We start from the raw sequence: 17,057 nt of genomic DNA on the forward strand, positions 1-17,057 counted from the left end.
AGGAGGAAAAGATAAATGCCTGTAATGGCAGCAGCTACACACTGACAGTTTTGCCAGAGGATATGTCCCCTGACTTGTGAATAAGCAAAGGTTTTCCTGTGATGAAGTGCCCAGTGGTGCTGGTACGGGGTGGTAGGATTTTCACAGCACAGCATCAGTGGTTTCACCACCAGTGCCAGCTTCATGCTTCTCCGGTGCCAGTGGGGAGCAAGACATCTCTTCTTTCACAGATAGGGCCATGGGAAGAAAGCTGTGTACACCACTCAAGCCCTCTCCCTCCACCTTCGCAGATCTGATGCCTAATGCTAATGGTTTCTTAACAAAACAAACATTTTAGAGCTTAAAAATCAAAATATTCACTGAGAACAATACATTTATTATGAATACATTGATCCTAACATTCCGTAAAGAGATATATTGGACCACAAATTCAAAAACCCTAAGAAAGTCCATTGCAGAGATTATGAAACTTGAGTTTGTTTTCATGTCTTCATTTTCCTCCATTTTCTTAAAATTTTAGCTTATAAATTACCAGATAGCATTTTTATAACCTCCTCTAACTTATCTCAGTGTATATAATAGTCTATGGAACTTAGAAGAGTATGAATTATGTTTTTAATAAAGATTTTTATTTTCCCCATTTTCCTTTTTTCTAAAGTTTTTTCAGAAGAAAAAACTATTGATAGGAACCATTATATGTGTCAGTAATAATCTAAAAACTCAAGTGAGCATGGCACTCTTATTTTACATTTTTTTCTTCAATATGGGCATGTCTATTAAATCACAGAATCTCACACAATGGGATTTTAACTTTGAAAGTTCTATTCAATTCCTACTTGCTGAGCTTGGGAGACCTAACTTAAGGATGTGACAAATTCTTTCCATCTAAGTAGTCAGTGAAATTTCTCTCAAAAGATCATATACTCACTGCCAATCCTTCACTGACCTGAAAATCCTGAAGGACTCAGAATTCTACAGTGGTTGGTCTAAGAACTGTACAGATAAAAGCTATTCATTTGGTTTCCCTTCAAGAAGAAAAGCTGAGAAATGTTTGGAAAATACTGTTTTTTATTAAAACTTCCAAATTAAGCCTTAGAATACAGTGTTTAAGAAATGAACATTTATATATGATGTGATATTTGTATTACTAATAAGAAATATTCAACTGTTTATCATGCACAGTTAGTCAATCTCTAGTCTAATTGGCATATAAATTCATTTATGTAACAAACATTTATTTGGTACCTATCATGGCTTAAGCAGTGTATTTGTCTGGTAGAGTTTTCAAAGGTATATCAAACAGGCAACCTTTAAAGAAACACATCAGCAGAGATTATACCTACAGTGAGTATCACTGGACTGAGACAGACACAGGAGATAGAAGTGGGTGGGAATCACACCAGGTTTTGGGGACATAAGAGCAGAGTCCCAAGACAGCCTTCTTTTAAGGGCCCTGAACATGTAGCAAGGATTAGATTGACTTTGAATATTCTGCTGAATGTCCCTCAAGTTCATGCTCAAATGCTCTTTCACAGGTTTTTTTTTTTTTTATTTTGGAAGATTTGACTCATTTATTGATTCAACAAGGATTTATTTACTTATTATTTGCAGGACCTATATTAAGTGTTCCTCTCTCACAGTTCTTTTTTTTTTTACATTTTATTTTTTTTTATTTCAGCTTATTATGGGGGTACAAAAGTTCAGGTTATATATATTGCACATGGCCCCCATCCCTCCCCCCCCCCCCCGCCCCTGAGTCAGAGCTTCAAGTGTTTCACAGGTTTTTATCTTCACTCATCTGACTTCCAGAACCTACTCTCCATCATCTAACTGCAAACTATTCTCCTTAATTAAACAATTAGACAGGTAAAGAGTTTTCTTTTTGGTTGCTGTGGTTCTAGCCTCCTTATCAGCCAGAAAATTCTGTGGTTCCATATGCTAGCTGCCCTTTTTTTATTCTTTTCGCTTAATCAAATCAGAAGAAAAAATAAAACTTCTTTTTCTTTCAACTCTAAAACACACAAAAAAGAGCTGTTTGCTAACCATTTCTATTCCAACTCAAAAGTGCTATTGGTAATACAACAATATTTACTGTTAACAGCTCTTTCAAACATTTCTTTTTCTCTTTTATTTTCCTTTTGTCATAGAAGTAAAAATACGCATATAAAATAGTTAATCTTATTTATCATATTAACATATAGCCTATAGTAAAGTTTCCACTCCACAAGGAGAAAATAAAAACTATTAATATTTTTGTATACTTATTTCATTCCTGACTTTTTCTTATGCAAGTAGAGACATCTTTTAAAAGCATATATAGGCTGTTTTGTTTTAAATACTGGAAATGCTAATATAATATATATCTATTGTTAATGTTTGTCATGTCAATACACATTTATTTATTTAACAAGTATGTATTAAGCACATTCACTATTCAAAACGGTAAGAATACCAAAATGTAAAAGACAAATGTCTGACCTCATGGAGCTTATGTTCTGACTAAGCCAGACCAAAAACCAAACAAACAAACAAACAAGTAAACTAACAAGTAAGAATAATGCAGAAACTAGTAGGTGCTATAAGGTAATAAAACAAGTACATGAGAGAAAGTGCCAGTAGGGGTGGGAGTGTGGCCATGTTAGACAGGTGGTCAGGAAACATGTCTCTGAGCAAGTGATATTTGAAGCAAGATGTGAATAGCAAGAAGCAGCCATTTATGTGAAGATTTGGAGAGAGTATTCCAAAAAAAATGGGGACAGGAAGGATGAAAGCCTGAGGCACATGTAAAATGAGCAAAACAAAGCTGCTGTTGTGGTTAAGCCTGGTGAACTAGGAAGTACAAGAAGATGTTGGAGAGGAAACAGCATCCAGTATTCTGGGAAGCCCTGGTCATGAGTGTGGATTCTTATCTAATTATATTGAAAGTTCTCAGAGAATTTCGTCTCCTCTGGACTCTCAGATGCCTCTCTCCTCTGGTGCCTCTCTCTTACAGGCACAATTTTCACTTTTTACGTTTTTGAACCTATATTCAGTCTCTGCTCCCTATCCTAATTTTTTCTCTTTATATCCTGGGCTCTACTTTGCAAACTGAATTTAATGGCATTCCCTAGACCCAGCATCTTAATTTTAAACATTCTCCAAATGAATAGACATCACTAAATTATTCACTCATTTATTCAACTATGAGCTCAGATATATAATATATGCATGCAATAAAATAAACATGTAGTAACACTTGTGAAAATTAGACAGAACACTTTAAATGTCTGTTGTCTTGATTTGCATAGTTAATTTTGTAAACTTGCTTCCTTACTTATTCAGCTTACCGAACCCTCAAAAACTTGGTGGAACATTAAAGTAACATATGATTGTTCATCTTTTCTGGTTGTGCCTCCTTTTCTCCAATGTCCATGCTACAGTGTATGAGAGACCAAATCTACCTTCCACAAGAAGCTAAACTCACAATCTAACAGGGCTTGGGATCCCTAATCACTGTGTCTGGGGATTATGTTATTGTTGAATCTCAGACTTTTGGTCAAGGATTTAAACATGCTGCCCCATACAAAACAATCTGGTACATAATAAGAAATGTTTTCTCCATGATGAGCCTGAAAAGTGTTATATGACTGGTTTGGATGATACACTAGAGGAAAGTAAAATTTTTTTATGCTTTTAAAGCATTACTTCAAGACCCTGCACATCTGCCCACAGTCGACCTTCCTAAGTGTTCTGTAGTGAAGGTTAAGGCATTCTTCTATACTAATTTGGCTGGGGCCCATGAGTGTCAAGATATTATGAATGGCTTCCATGAGAATCAAACACTTTCTAAAGATAGTTACATGTGGGCAAAGAAAAATCCTCAGATGTCTGTGTTATAATGAAAAACAGAGATTTCTCCTTGGATACTGTAAAGTAGTTGTTGGGAAAGAAAAACTTACTAAAATGTCCCAGTAGAAAGTAGGTAAAAGTAATTGAATCAAAGTGCTTGATTTTTGGTTTTGTTTCATTAGGAGGAAAATACAGTATTTGAGAAGGAAGATTATAAATCCATAAGAAGCAATCTTATCCAAGCAACCAGGACCAGAATCAAATAATCAAAAAGTACATTAAAGTAGGTAATCATAAAAATGATACATATTCACCTTGAACCTTTTATTTTGGAACATTAAATTGCATTTATTTGCTAATTTTTAACTTAAACCTAGATCTTTTCTTGGATATGGTTCTGGTGGTTGGGGTTCTGCCTCATCTTTACATTTATGATGCATTTGCTTCAGTTGCTTTTAAAAAATGGAGCTAGAATCTAAAAGTACATCTGAAGCTATAAGACTACATATTCCTCCCAGTCTTTTACATAGTTCTTGCTGAAAGATAATTTGAAAGCCGTCTTTTTTTTTTCTTTTTTTTTATTTTTATTTTTATTTTTATTTTTTTTTTTCAATTTAATTTTACAGAATCAAAGAGTCTAACAGTATATCTTGTTAGATACAGTATGTCCTCATAATGTATACATTATTTCTTGTACAATGATATGAAATAATATGGGAAATATTCATGATAAATTATTAAGTGAACAGTGCAAGTTAAGAACAATAGTTTCATATTTTTTCCCCACCCCCCCTTTCCCGAGTCAGCACCTTCAAGTGTTACCACTCCCCAAACGGTGCGCAATGCACTCATTGTGTAGTGAAAGCCGTCTTTTAACAACTCTTTCATCATATCTTTCTGTAGGAGTCAAGGAGTCAACTTAATTTTTCCCAGGAAAAAAAAAACTCTTTTGCTTTTGACACTTACATTAGGTAAGTTTACACAACTTTAATTAAATGTCATAATTTCTATATTAACTATCAATGGCACAAACGGGTTTTAGAACAAATGGACCTGAATTTCAGCAAGGATAAAACTCAAGTGAGGAAACAAAAAGTATGCAGGCACATTAAAGGGGTATCCACAAACTGTGGGCATCATAACTCAGACAAATGACAGGCAGTGTCAATTAATCTAGAGAATTCCTCAAGAGAATTTGCTTAAGAGAGCATCTGCTGTTACTATCAAAGAATAAAATACAGCATTTATATCTCCTTGGCCCGGAGCGGTGGCTCAGGCCTGTAATCCTAGCACTCTGGGAGGCCGAGGTGGGCAGATCATTTGAGCTCAGGAGTTCGAGACCAGCCTGAGCAAGAGCAAGACCCCATCTCTACTAAAAAAAAATAGAAAGAAATTAGCTGGACAACTAAAAATATAGAGAAAAAATTAGCCGGGCATGGTGGCGCACTTCTGCAGTCCCAGCTACTTGGAAGGCTGAGGCAGGAGGATTGCTTGAGCCCAGGAGTTTGAGGTTGCTGTGCGCTAGGCTGACGCCACGGCACTCTAGCCCAGGCAACAGAGCGAGACTCTGTTTCGGGAAAAAAAAAAAATGCAGCATTTACATCTCCAAAAGGATTTTTAAATTACCTCTAAACTACTTTTGAATCAAACATAAAAGAACACAATCTGTCAGCAACCAAGACTACCACCTATCATCAATATTTGGGTTCAATCTCCTAAGTCAAGAGTGAAATAACAATAGTCATTCATTCACTTATTTTTTGAAAAATGTTTTTAAGTACCTATTATCTACTAAATATTGTGCAGAGCTAGAGTTACAAAAATAAACAAGAAAAGTTCCTTCCCTCAAGAAGTCCACAAATGACAGGAGAGATAGACAATTAAATAGTTATAAAACAGTGCATGGGAGCTATGACTAAAATACAGCCCCCGAAAAGTAGGATCCAAGTAGCATGATTGACAGCTGGAAACACCTCAGAGAAAAGTGAATTTCCAGTATTCTCTCCAAGACTAAGATAACATACAAGATTTATGGAAATTTCAAAGACTTTCATCTTAATGGTGGTTGAGAATTATAACCTAGAAACTGAAGAGAAATTGAGGTATGTCTCAGAGACTAGAAGTAAATGATGATGATAAGCAAATGAAGTCACAGAGTCAAAAGAGGATATTTCTGGCAATTTATGAAACAGTAATTTTATAGTCTGTAAAGTAGATAATTTAAGAATTTTGTAAGAGAAAAATAAGACACATTGTATGCCATTAAGACTACTGTACTTTCCTAAGTCTGTTAGTCCTTTTTTAAAAAACCAGTATTATATTATGCTGTCTATTTATTTTACCTCAGGTGTGTGAGTTCTAACAGGATTTAACTTTCATTTTTAATCTTTTAATTCCCTGGTGCCTAAAATAATATCTAACACAAGGTTAGTGAACAAATAAAGTTTGAGGAATGGGTGAATAAATGGAGTATCAGTGTAAAGAGTAAGCTATCAGAAGGTCAAATGCAATGCCCTTCCTTCTAACTTTGAGCTAAGTCTTCAAATAAATATAGGAGTTCCACTATCCCAAAAGGAGATGAGTATTTGCAAAGATCTGAAGATATCTATGGGCATAGCATGTTAGGGGAAAGACAAAATATTTGCTGTAAGTATTGTATAGGGTATACATGGAATTGGTTTGGTTATTAGGTGATAAAACTAAAGATATGCTGGGGAAATGTGGTAAAAAGAGTCTTACAATTCAGGCTACCATACTTGTAGGCAACAACTACATGATGAGTGCAATGCGCACTGTCTGGGGAAGGGACACGCCTGGAGCTCTGACTCAAGGGGATAGGCGGTGCATGGGCAACGTATGTAACCTGAACTTTTGTACCCCCATAATAAGCTGAAATAAAAAAAAAGAAAAGAAAAAAAATCAAAGTAAGCTTTCAAATAGAGGAAACAAAACTAGATTGGATCTCAGAAAAGATAAATCTAATAGTTTAGAGAATGAACCAAAGTGGAAAGAGACTGGAACAAAGATATGAGTTAAAATCAGTCATGTAATTAACATAGAAGAGCTGAGAGAAATTTGGTAAGTTAAGTTCATATGACTCTGATCTCCTTTTTATTAAAGGTAGGAAACAGAAACAAACAAGGTCACTCATAGATTTTTTGCTTCAGAGAATGGATGCGTAAGTCTCAGATAAAATCAAAAGAAGAAATAAGGAGCTAATTTTTAACATGAAGTGTTTAGATGTCTGCAGATCATCCATGCAGACATATGTTTTAAGGAACAGTTGATTCATTCATTTATTCAACAACTATTTACTAAGCACACATTATGTTATCCTGTCAATGCAGAGGACTGAAGACATCAGACAGAAATGATAGAGGCTTTAGTTTCAGTGAATTCATGGTCTGATGTGGAGATAAATACAAAAATAAAGAATGATAATATGTCATGAATAAGTGCAAGGTGCATTAGAGTCTCAGGAAATGTACCCTTTAAGTGTGCTGAGGAGTCTAGAGTCAAATGTCCAAGGAGGGGATACTGAAGCTAAGACTTGAAAGACCAGTACCTGTTTCCTGGGTGAGGAAGTGGGAAAGACAGCCTCTTGGAGGAAGGCTGGAATATGAGATGTTCTGCTCAGCCGGTGATGGAGCAGAGCACAGAAGGAAGAAGATGCTGAGCAGAGAGGGGCCTGATTGTGAGGTTTCTCCCAATTCAAGGAAACATTACATTTTATCTGATGATGGAGAAATTTTATCTGATGATGGAAGAAATTTGAGTAGGAAAATGATAAATGAATCGGATTTGCATGTTGAAACAAATATTTTGTCGGCAAATCAAAAATTTGATTGCTAGCAAGTCAGTAAAGAGGGTATTGCCATATGTGTGTGTATGTGTATGTACATATATATACACACACATGTATATATAGAAAGAGAGAGAGAGAGAGAGGGACCCTGCATTGGCATAGTGACAGAGGAAGGTAGAGGTGAGGACTGGAGGAACTCAGGGGTAACTAACCTTCTGTAGTGATGACTGGAGAAAGGGAAGTAAGAAAGAGTGAGGGACTTAGTATGATCTTTGCTTTCAGGTTTAAGCAGCTGGGTAGATACTGGTGCCTTTTCGCCAAAGAGGGAAGATCTCTAGAATAAAGCTCTTAGCACACTTTTTCTCTTGTCAAAAGTAAGACAAGAATACAAAGCGTACATTAACACAGTATTCTCTGAAGGATGCTGAATCAACAGTGTTTAAAGTCATGACCGAGATTAGTGCCAGAAAGAACCATTCCATGATAAATCAGAATTTGAAGTGTAATTTGGATAGTAAAGTAAAGCAATATTTTATATCTGACAGGCCTGTATTGGAATAACTGTCCTGAAAATAAAATGCCAGTAGTTGGCTGCCACTTACAGACTCACCCATCTGTTTTTCTTCCAGCTCTGTCTGCTAGCTTTTCTCTATGAAATTTCTCTGTCCGTTAGTGATTTTGTGTGTGTGTGTGTGTGTGTGGAATCTGCTTCACTGTCATGATGCTATATATTAACTTGCCACTATCTTGTAAATGATCTATATTCTTGGCCAAAAGAGTCATCTAGAATATCTACATATACCAAAGATATTCAGGACAGCAAATTTCTTTAGAACAGTGGGATGATGAATGATTGGCAGTGATGTTCACAGTACATATAAGCCAAAGCGTTGCTCTTGAAGGAGAGAAGACAGTGTGCTGCAATTTCACATGAACTCTGATTATAAGATTCTGATTTTTTTTTCAGAAACTCAGAGTAAAATGACTAGAAAATGGCAGAGCTTAAAATTACTTTCATAAATGTTTCTAAATTATCTTTGATGAGGCCCAAGATAATTTTCCACAAAATACTTATTAGGTCTCAACCACATTTCATTCTCCTTTATGTATTTTAATTCTTTTAATCACTATTACATAGAAGACACACAATGGATATTATTTGAAAGAGAGAAGGAAAGAAAGAGAGAAAGAAAGAAAGAGAGAAAGAGAAAGGAAGGAAGGAAGGAAGGAAGGAAGGAAGGGAGGGAGGGAGGGAAGGGAAGGGAAGGGAAGGGAGGGAATGGTAGATTTTTACAGAAATCCTTACATGCAGGAAGCTTAGAAACTCTGACTTTTACTAAGCAATTTTTATGTCCACGCACAAAGCCATTTACATAGGTTATATTGTGCTTTGTGTTTATTCTCCACACTTTCAGTCCACATGCTGTCCTGTCTACGCTTCCCCTTTGTCCAGGCCTGACTCAGACAACATCACCAAGTTGAAAGAGCTTCAGGTCACCTGTGGGTTTTCATTTGACCCTGTGCAGCAGGCTGAACTTTAAATCCCCATCTTTTCATGAGGCTTTGAAAATCTTTACCGATAGTTCCAGCTGTGACACCTGCGTACTACCTGGACAAAAGTGAGCAGCATAGAAAGGAATGCCTGGCTTAATTATGGTATCATCTTTGACATGAAAGATTTTAACTTTCTGTTTTTGGCAACAATCCAAGTTCTCAGTACAATTCCAATACAGATGTAGGTTTACAGAAAGGTGATTCAGTTTTGCGTCCTACAGATAGGACTGCCATTTTTCCCTAATGGTTTTCCTTTGAAGTATATTTAAGGACTTGACAGTCTTGCACCTGAAGTAATGTGACCACATGTTTTTGAACATCTGTGGTCCATAAAGGCATCGCGGCCAGCTTCAAGGCAATAAGGCCAACTCTAGAGGAACCTGGTTCCCAAGGATGTATAGGTCACGGTTCATCTTTTAACAGATGTAGTTTACTTGCTAATTGGGCTTTATCTTCATCAGAAACCACCTGCTTAACAAATGGGACATTTTCTTCAGAAAGATGCTCATCCCACCAAGTACCACTCTTGCTGTCTCTAACAAAAAGCCAGATGTTTATTCTGTTCCCTGATCCCTCGGTAGCACCTAGGATGCCCGCCCCACAACCCTGCACATGGGCGCTGGCCAGGGTCAGCAGCCTCCCACCTGGCATGGAGAGGCTCTGGGGCGGGATCACTCTCAACACCTCTGGGGCACCCAGCTGCGAGGCTTTCAGGGCATCCCTGCACCATCACCCGCAGTCACAGCAGCCCTGGGGGAGACTTCCTACTGGCTGTTCGCCTATGTCCTCTACAATGGAAAAACTCCCATTTTTCTAATGCATAATGCATATTTATTTACCTGGTGTGTCATTTAATCAAAGGCTACTTTTTTTTTTTTTTTTTTTTTTTTTTTTGAGACAGGGTCTCTCTCTGTTGCCCGGCTAGAGTGCAGTGGCATCATCATAGCTCACTGCAATCTCACACTCCTGGGCTCAAGAGATCTTTCTGCCTCGGCCACCCAAGTAGCTGGGACTACAGGCATGCCACCACACTCTGCTAATTTTTTGTATTTTATGTAGAGATGGGGGTCTCACTATTTTGCCCAGACTGGTCTCAAACTCCTGGCCTCAAGTGATTCTCCCACCTCGACCTCCCAAAGTGTTAGGATTATAGCACCACGCCAGCCAAAGGCTACTTTATTTTGTCATTACTTAATATTATTGAATACTGTAATTCTATTATGTTAATTCTAAATGTAAATAGACTGATTTTCAAAGCTGTGAATTCAATATATTTATACATTATATCACAAAAGGCTATTATCAAATGGAGAAATGTATATACACATATGGTCTATATTAAAGCTTTACTCTCTATATATATTCACAAATAATTTATTTTGAAACCATTCTGTGTTTATCTCATATTCCAATGGGGTTATGACAAGTAATAAACCATCTAGTTAAGTGTTTCATAATCCATCACAGTGTTAAAGAATAAATAATTCACATTTATTAAGCAATCTGGAATGTTGGCAAATATTGCAAAATCATAAGACCATTTAATGCTAATACAATAAGGTTATTTTTCTGTGTAGTATTATAGACTTGATTTCTGTACTTTCCCATAGATTTCTTCATAAGAGTAAGATATAAATGTTAAATAAATGGAGTCTATAGTTTTTCTTAACTTCAAATTATAACCTCTGCAATAAATATGGCTATTTTATAAAAATTTCCCCTATTCAAAATACATTGAAAATGACCTTTTATAAAAGGAATTTTTACAAACACCTTCTCTACCTTTCAATTTTCTAACTTTAAATTGCTACCTGACCTCCATAGCTGCCTATCTATGTTTATTCCTTCATCCAGTCATTCATTCATTCATTCATTCGTCATTTTCAGGTGCAGTCTGGTTCCACCTGTTATCTTGTTATCAGACTTTCTAGAAGGAAGAAGCATGTTACCATGTAGTAGAAGAATAGGCTTTGTATAATAGTTGTAATTGGAACATTGAAATAGGAATTCCAGGCTCTGTAATGTCTCACATCTGTAATCCTAGCACTTTGGGAGGGTGAGGCAGTAGGATCACTTGAGGCCAGGAGTTTGAGACCAGCCTAGACAACATAGCAAGATCCCACCTCTATAAAAAATTGGCCAGCATGGTGGCACTTGCCTGTAATCCCAGCTACTCAGGAGGCTGAAGCAGAAGAATCACTTGAACCCAGGAGTTTAAGGTTGCAGTGAGCTATGATCATGCCACTGTACTCTAGTTCAGGTGACAGAGTGAGATCCTGTCTTAAAGAAATAAAGAAATAAACAGGAATTCCAGGTCAATCATATACTATATGCAGGAAGCTGGACTCTTACCTGGGGACTATCTACCTCTTTAGGGAGCATTTGGAAAAAACATAGAAGTGGTTTTGATTAAGCTTGGATATTTGGTCCCTAGCAAAGAGAGCTTCTAACTGACTGCAATATTCCGAAAATAAAGACCCGTTTTCCTAAAGTGTCATCATCCTTAAGAGATTAAGAAATACACTATCTTAATAATAAAAATGATGGTATAAATAATATTTACCTTATGGGCTTCTTGGGAGAAATAAAAAAGATAATGTATGTGAATGATTTAAATTACAAAGCCTGATTCTAACCACTAAGAGGGAAAAGAAAAGACAAGGACCAGGCTCCTACATTCACATGAGTCCAACGTCAGAAAAAGATACAAGGAAACATCAAGTATGAGTCGTCAACATTTGAACAGAAAATGTAGCACAAGCCAATAACCAGGAAAGTACTTCAAGTTCTGGGAAGAGATCCTGACCCTGGTTTCAACATCCCCTCCATCTAACAGTGGCCTGTGAACTTCTGTTCCCCACCTCCTGAGTGTTCAATTCTATTGAGGTGCTTTCAAACATCCTCCAAGTCACATCCAAGAACTCTGTGGATCTGAATGTTCCAAATGTTTCTCTCCATTTGCACCAGAGTCATGTCTAGTTCCCGCAGGTCCCTCCAGTTTGCTACATGCTTGGTTTCTTTAATCTGATAGTAGGCATCTCCAGGCCCAGGACTAAATCAGTTTGTTTTCATTTTCAACTTGAGATTTTATGCCCTGCATTGCTCCTAAATCATTTAAGGAAGCTCAAATAGCTTTTCCATTTTTCAAACTCCCCAGGTCAAGTATAGTACTGATTATGCCCAAGAGGTGCTCAGTAAATGTCAGGGAGTAGACTGTTCTCCTACTCCAAATATAAAAATGAAAGGAATATATAACTTCAGGCAGTATGCACAATACTCTCTGCAGTTGAAAGACTTTATTAGAAAAGGAAAAAAAACATAACTGCTTGTCCATAGACTGAGGATTTCGCCAAAAAAAAAGTGAATTTGTATAAGAGAATTGAAAAATGCCTTGTGGGAGAGGAAAAAAATTGATTAGCTGTACACTTGAAATCATTTGCATAACACTCTATTTTTATCTTTATACTTTAATAACCTCTAAGTAAAAACTGCTCTCTCCCAAACTCTATATTTCCAGGCTGCAGAGTCTGTAGGGAATGATTACAAGGCATTGGAGATCAGAATGTACCATCCCTGCAGGAGAAAAGGAAAGTAGAAAACTAACAATTTGTGCTGCACATAAGATGACCCTCGGGAAGCCTAGGGACTGAAAACTTGGAGACTGAGATTCTCACTATAAAAACTAGAAGAATAGGCAGTTCAAAAGGCAGAAGTAAAAAAAAAAATAATAAAAAAAAAAAAAGGCAGAAGTAGATGTCCTTTTGCAAAAATAAGTGCTTAGGAGTTTAATTGTGAGTTTAAAATAGAGGAAAATCATATACTCTGGTTTCTCTTCAGATCGTATAAATCTTTTGCCTTTTAAAATGGAGCAAAATCAGAAGGTACTGTCCTCCACAGGTTTGGGAGAGTTAAAGAGTTTCAGCCCAAGCTCCAAATAATGACATTTAGAGAAGGCACTGGCTCTGAAAAACAAACTACGATAGACAGATTCAAGTATATCCTGGAAGCATCTCAAACACTGCAACAACATGGTGGGAGCTGTAAACCAATTCTATGGGGCCATCATTGGTTGGTTAGAAGGATATCATTTCTTTGGTGGGAAGGCCTTCCTGTCTTGGTATAAGTCACGAGAGAGAGAAACCTGAAGAAATTTAGAGATTAATAAATCTAGGTTCAGTATCTATGGAGGGCAGGAATCACACATCTGTACTACAAATACACACACAGGCGTTAGAAAGGAGCGAGATGAAAAAGTTCTTGGGAATCGACTGAGCAGTGGACCATTCCAAGAAGCAAGTATGGCACATAGAGTGAGAGGAAAGGAGCTCCACCACCTAAGAAACCAGCAAAAAAGATTGTCTTCCCTGAAGAAAGACAAGAAGAGGCAAGGTTAACTCCCAAAAATATCTTGCCCCATACCCTTAAAGGAAAGATGTGAGAACAATTTCTTTTTGCCATTCTCACCAATATGATTTGACTTGTATTTGCTCAGGGTGGTGGAAATTGGGAAATACCTACTAAAATCAGGAAAAAACAGCTAGCAAAAGCAGAAGATAAGAAAAGAAGAGACCACTTCACTTGACTCAGCATCCTCACAATCTGCCCATGCAACTCGCAGTGCCTCCCTGCCCCACCACCTCCTCATCTCACTTTGTGGTTTTGCAAACTCTACCCTGATTACAGGAGTTTTACCTTGCACTTACAGTGCCTGCTTAAAACCTAGTTTTCCCTTAAGATACACAAGCACACACAAAAGAAAGGTGTTTTTTTTTCCTCAAGATGAGGAAATGAAACAAATATTATAAACAAAAGGAACCCAAAGGAATTCCAGAGTATTAAAAAAGAAAATCACAAACATGTTTACTCATCTTTTCCCTGCTCCAGACTTTAATTTCTGTTCTCTATTCTCGACACAAAGAATGTGACCTCTCCAAGCTTCAGTTTCTTCATCCATAAAAATATGAAAGTACATCCATATTTATATAAAAATAAACTATTTTTAAAAAACTGCAAAGGTGCAATTAAGACTCAGTGAAATGATATTAATAAAAGCAACTAGCTCAGGGCTCATTAAGTATTAGTAGGGTTTTTTAATTCTCTACTCTGAGATAAGGTTGCCTGATGCAGGACACCCAGTAAAATTTGAATTTCAGATAAACAACAAATAATTTTTTTTTGTATAAGTAGGTGTCAAATGGTGCATGTATTTTTATTTGCTAAATCTGGAAATCCTACCTTGCAGAAAACAGAAACAAAGAACACGGACAGTGTGGGTGATAAAAACAAAACTAACCCAACACTTAAATTCTAGCCCCAGCTGCTTCGCACACTGTATACAGCTTGTAAAAAGTACTTCACCTCAATTTTGGATGTTCTCAACACAAAAAAATGATAAATGGTTGAGGTTACGGATATGCCGATAACCCTGATTTTTGATCACTACACATTGTATGTATCAAAATATCACTATTACCTCATAAATAAATATAATTATTATGTGTCAGTTAAAAATTTTTTCATATTAAAAAAGCACTTCACCTCGGTGAATCCTTGTAACCCATGGGCTGAAGTGATGATCATAAAGGCCTCTTTCAAAACCAAAATTGCATAAATCTATGACAACTATTGAATATTAATAGACCCTCTCATTGTCTCAAGTTATGAAAATGAATATTTAAATGTTTAATATTAGAACAAATGCCACAAACCCTGTGTCACAATAAGCCACCAGAGCCGGGAGACTGCCCCAATGGGAGCCCAGGATATGGGATAGGACACAGCAAAGCAAAGGTGTCAAAGAAAAATAAGTTGCACTTCCATGAACTTTTGTGATCAGAGAATGTTGAAGAAGTTGTGTTTATTTTGGTATATATATAGGTTTGAGTTTTACTATTTAGTAATTTTTGGATTGGCTTTCTATATAAGGCAGAACAATCTTTTCAGCTTCTCTAAAGGCTTTAGTCCAGTCCTGTATGCTGTGGGGCTAGCCAAGAACTGCCTGGAGAGAAACAAGTGATAATGTGTCCAGGAGAGCTTGAAAGAAATGATGGGATGGTCTAGAGAATGGCTTGAAAAACTCCTCACAGAAAAGAACTAAAACAGGATTCACACTGTATCTCAAATCCTCAGGTAAGGAAAGCATAGGCTTCAAGGTAAAGTATTAATACATGACACATATCCAGATGTGATGAATCTGCTTTCTTTTAACTAAAGAGGAGAAAGGAGCCTTTGCCTTGGTACCATAATGGTTAAAATCATGGTGGAGCAAAAGATGTTCTTCAATAAGCCAATAGCTCGTGATCACTAGTTCATGTCAGGGCCCTAAAGAACAATTTTTCTTTTTGCATAACCATGACATAATTCATATTTGTGTAGAAATAGTGGGAAAAGTAACTTATAGATTCGTTATGGAGAAATAAAGCCATGTTTATTGCTTTATTCTAAGTATATTTCATATATCATTCAATATGTTCTATGTATATATTGATTCCAATATGACAGCATACTGATATATTAGGTAGCATGTCAACTTGTGATCATCTTTCTCTAGCTCTTGCCTACTTTCCTTGCATCTTGGTTGGATTCAAAGACTTCCTTCCCTAAAAGAGTGATGTTTTCTACTTAAAGTATTACTCAAGCCAAAAAATTATTTTTCAAGTAAGCTGATGTAAAGATGCTGTGCACTATTATATCAGCCCACACTATTATCACCATTATATTGGTTCTATTCTGCAAAACCCACTTTTTCTAGTGAATAGCTTCCTCTTCTGACCCATCTCCTACTTAGTTGTTCATAGGCCAAAGAAAACTTAATCCTGAGCAAAGTATTAACTATGGGAGAAATTATGTCTCTTCTAATGTACTTGGGCAGTTATTTCCCATTAGCTTAACAAATGATTGGCTCAGCTAAGAAAATAGAGTAACGTGAGAAATTACAGCTCAGACCTAGGCTGGCTTTATTTAATTTGCCACGCAGGAGAACTAAACTATTACCTCTAACAAATTAAACTGTCAAAAGATAGTTAAGCTTCAAAATCTGTTAGCAATAGCTTCATAAGTTAATTCAAGTACTCCCAAGAAATGCAGGTAAATACTGTTCCTTCAACCATCTCTCCTAAATTATAAAAAAGTATGTTTCTCCATGGTTCACCTGGGCATGGCTTACACATCAACACTGCAGCAAATAAGCATCCAATACCCAGTGATTGGGTGAGAGCTAGCATTCTTGTCCTCTGTACTCTTACTCATCTCATTTCACTATTTTGCAATCTATCTTAGTAGTATCTTTCGTCTCTACTTACCGATTAGAACACAGATTTTTTTCCTCCCAAATAAGAACAATAAAACAAGTAATGCTGTCATAAGAAACCCAATAAAATCAAGGATTAATACAAAGAAATCACCTAGTCAGTTACAACGGCAGTCCTTCCCACACTCCCAAATCTCACCAGCAGCAGGACAGGACCTTTGCTTCCCGCAAGCAACTCGTTTCCAAGAAAAAGGAAGAGGAAGAGACAGAGGGCAGTGTGCTCACTTCCTGCTCTTAAACTCATCAACCAAATAATGAGGGGTGGAGAGAGGCCAGGAGAGTACTGTAACTGATATCCCTTCACTTGGAAAGAAACATCAGGAGTGGAGGAAAAAATGTTCCACGCCCTCCGACACTTTTCTGAGTATTTATTTCCTTAATCACTTTCTCCTTCTCTCCTGCCAAGCACATATATATTCATAGCGGGTCTTTGTGCCTAGTCAGCTTATCCGTCCAATCTAGATTTGACCGAATTCAGTTACTGCAAACACACAGGGGAGATCAGACATGTTATTGAGTAGTAATTCACTCATTCAATGTTCATCTAGTACCTAATATTAA

The 17,057-nt window shown here is 36.8% G+C and overlaps 1 pseudogene; it reads right to left on the bottom strand.

The window, feature by feature from the left end:
- Positions 1–8,763: 8,763 nt before the first annotated feature.
- Positions 8,764–9,526, bottom strand: LOC138383159 (large ribosomal subunit protein uL3m pseudogene; annotated as a pseudogene).
- Between the last annotated feature and the right edge of the window lie 7,531 nt (positions 9,527–17,057).

The sequence above is a fragment of the Eulemur rufifrons genome, chromosome 5 (genome assembly GCF_041146395.1).
Source record: "Eulemur rufifrons isolate Redbay chromosome 5, OSU_ERuf_1, whole genome shotgun sequence".
NCBI lineage: Eukaryota > Metazoa > Chordata > Mammalia > Primates > Lemuridae > Eulemur > Eulemur rufifrons.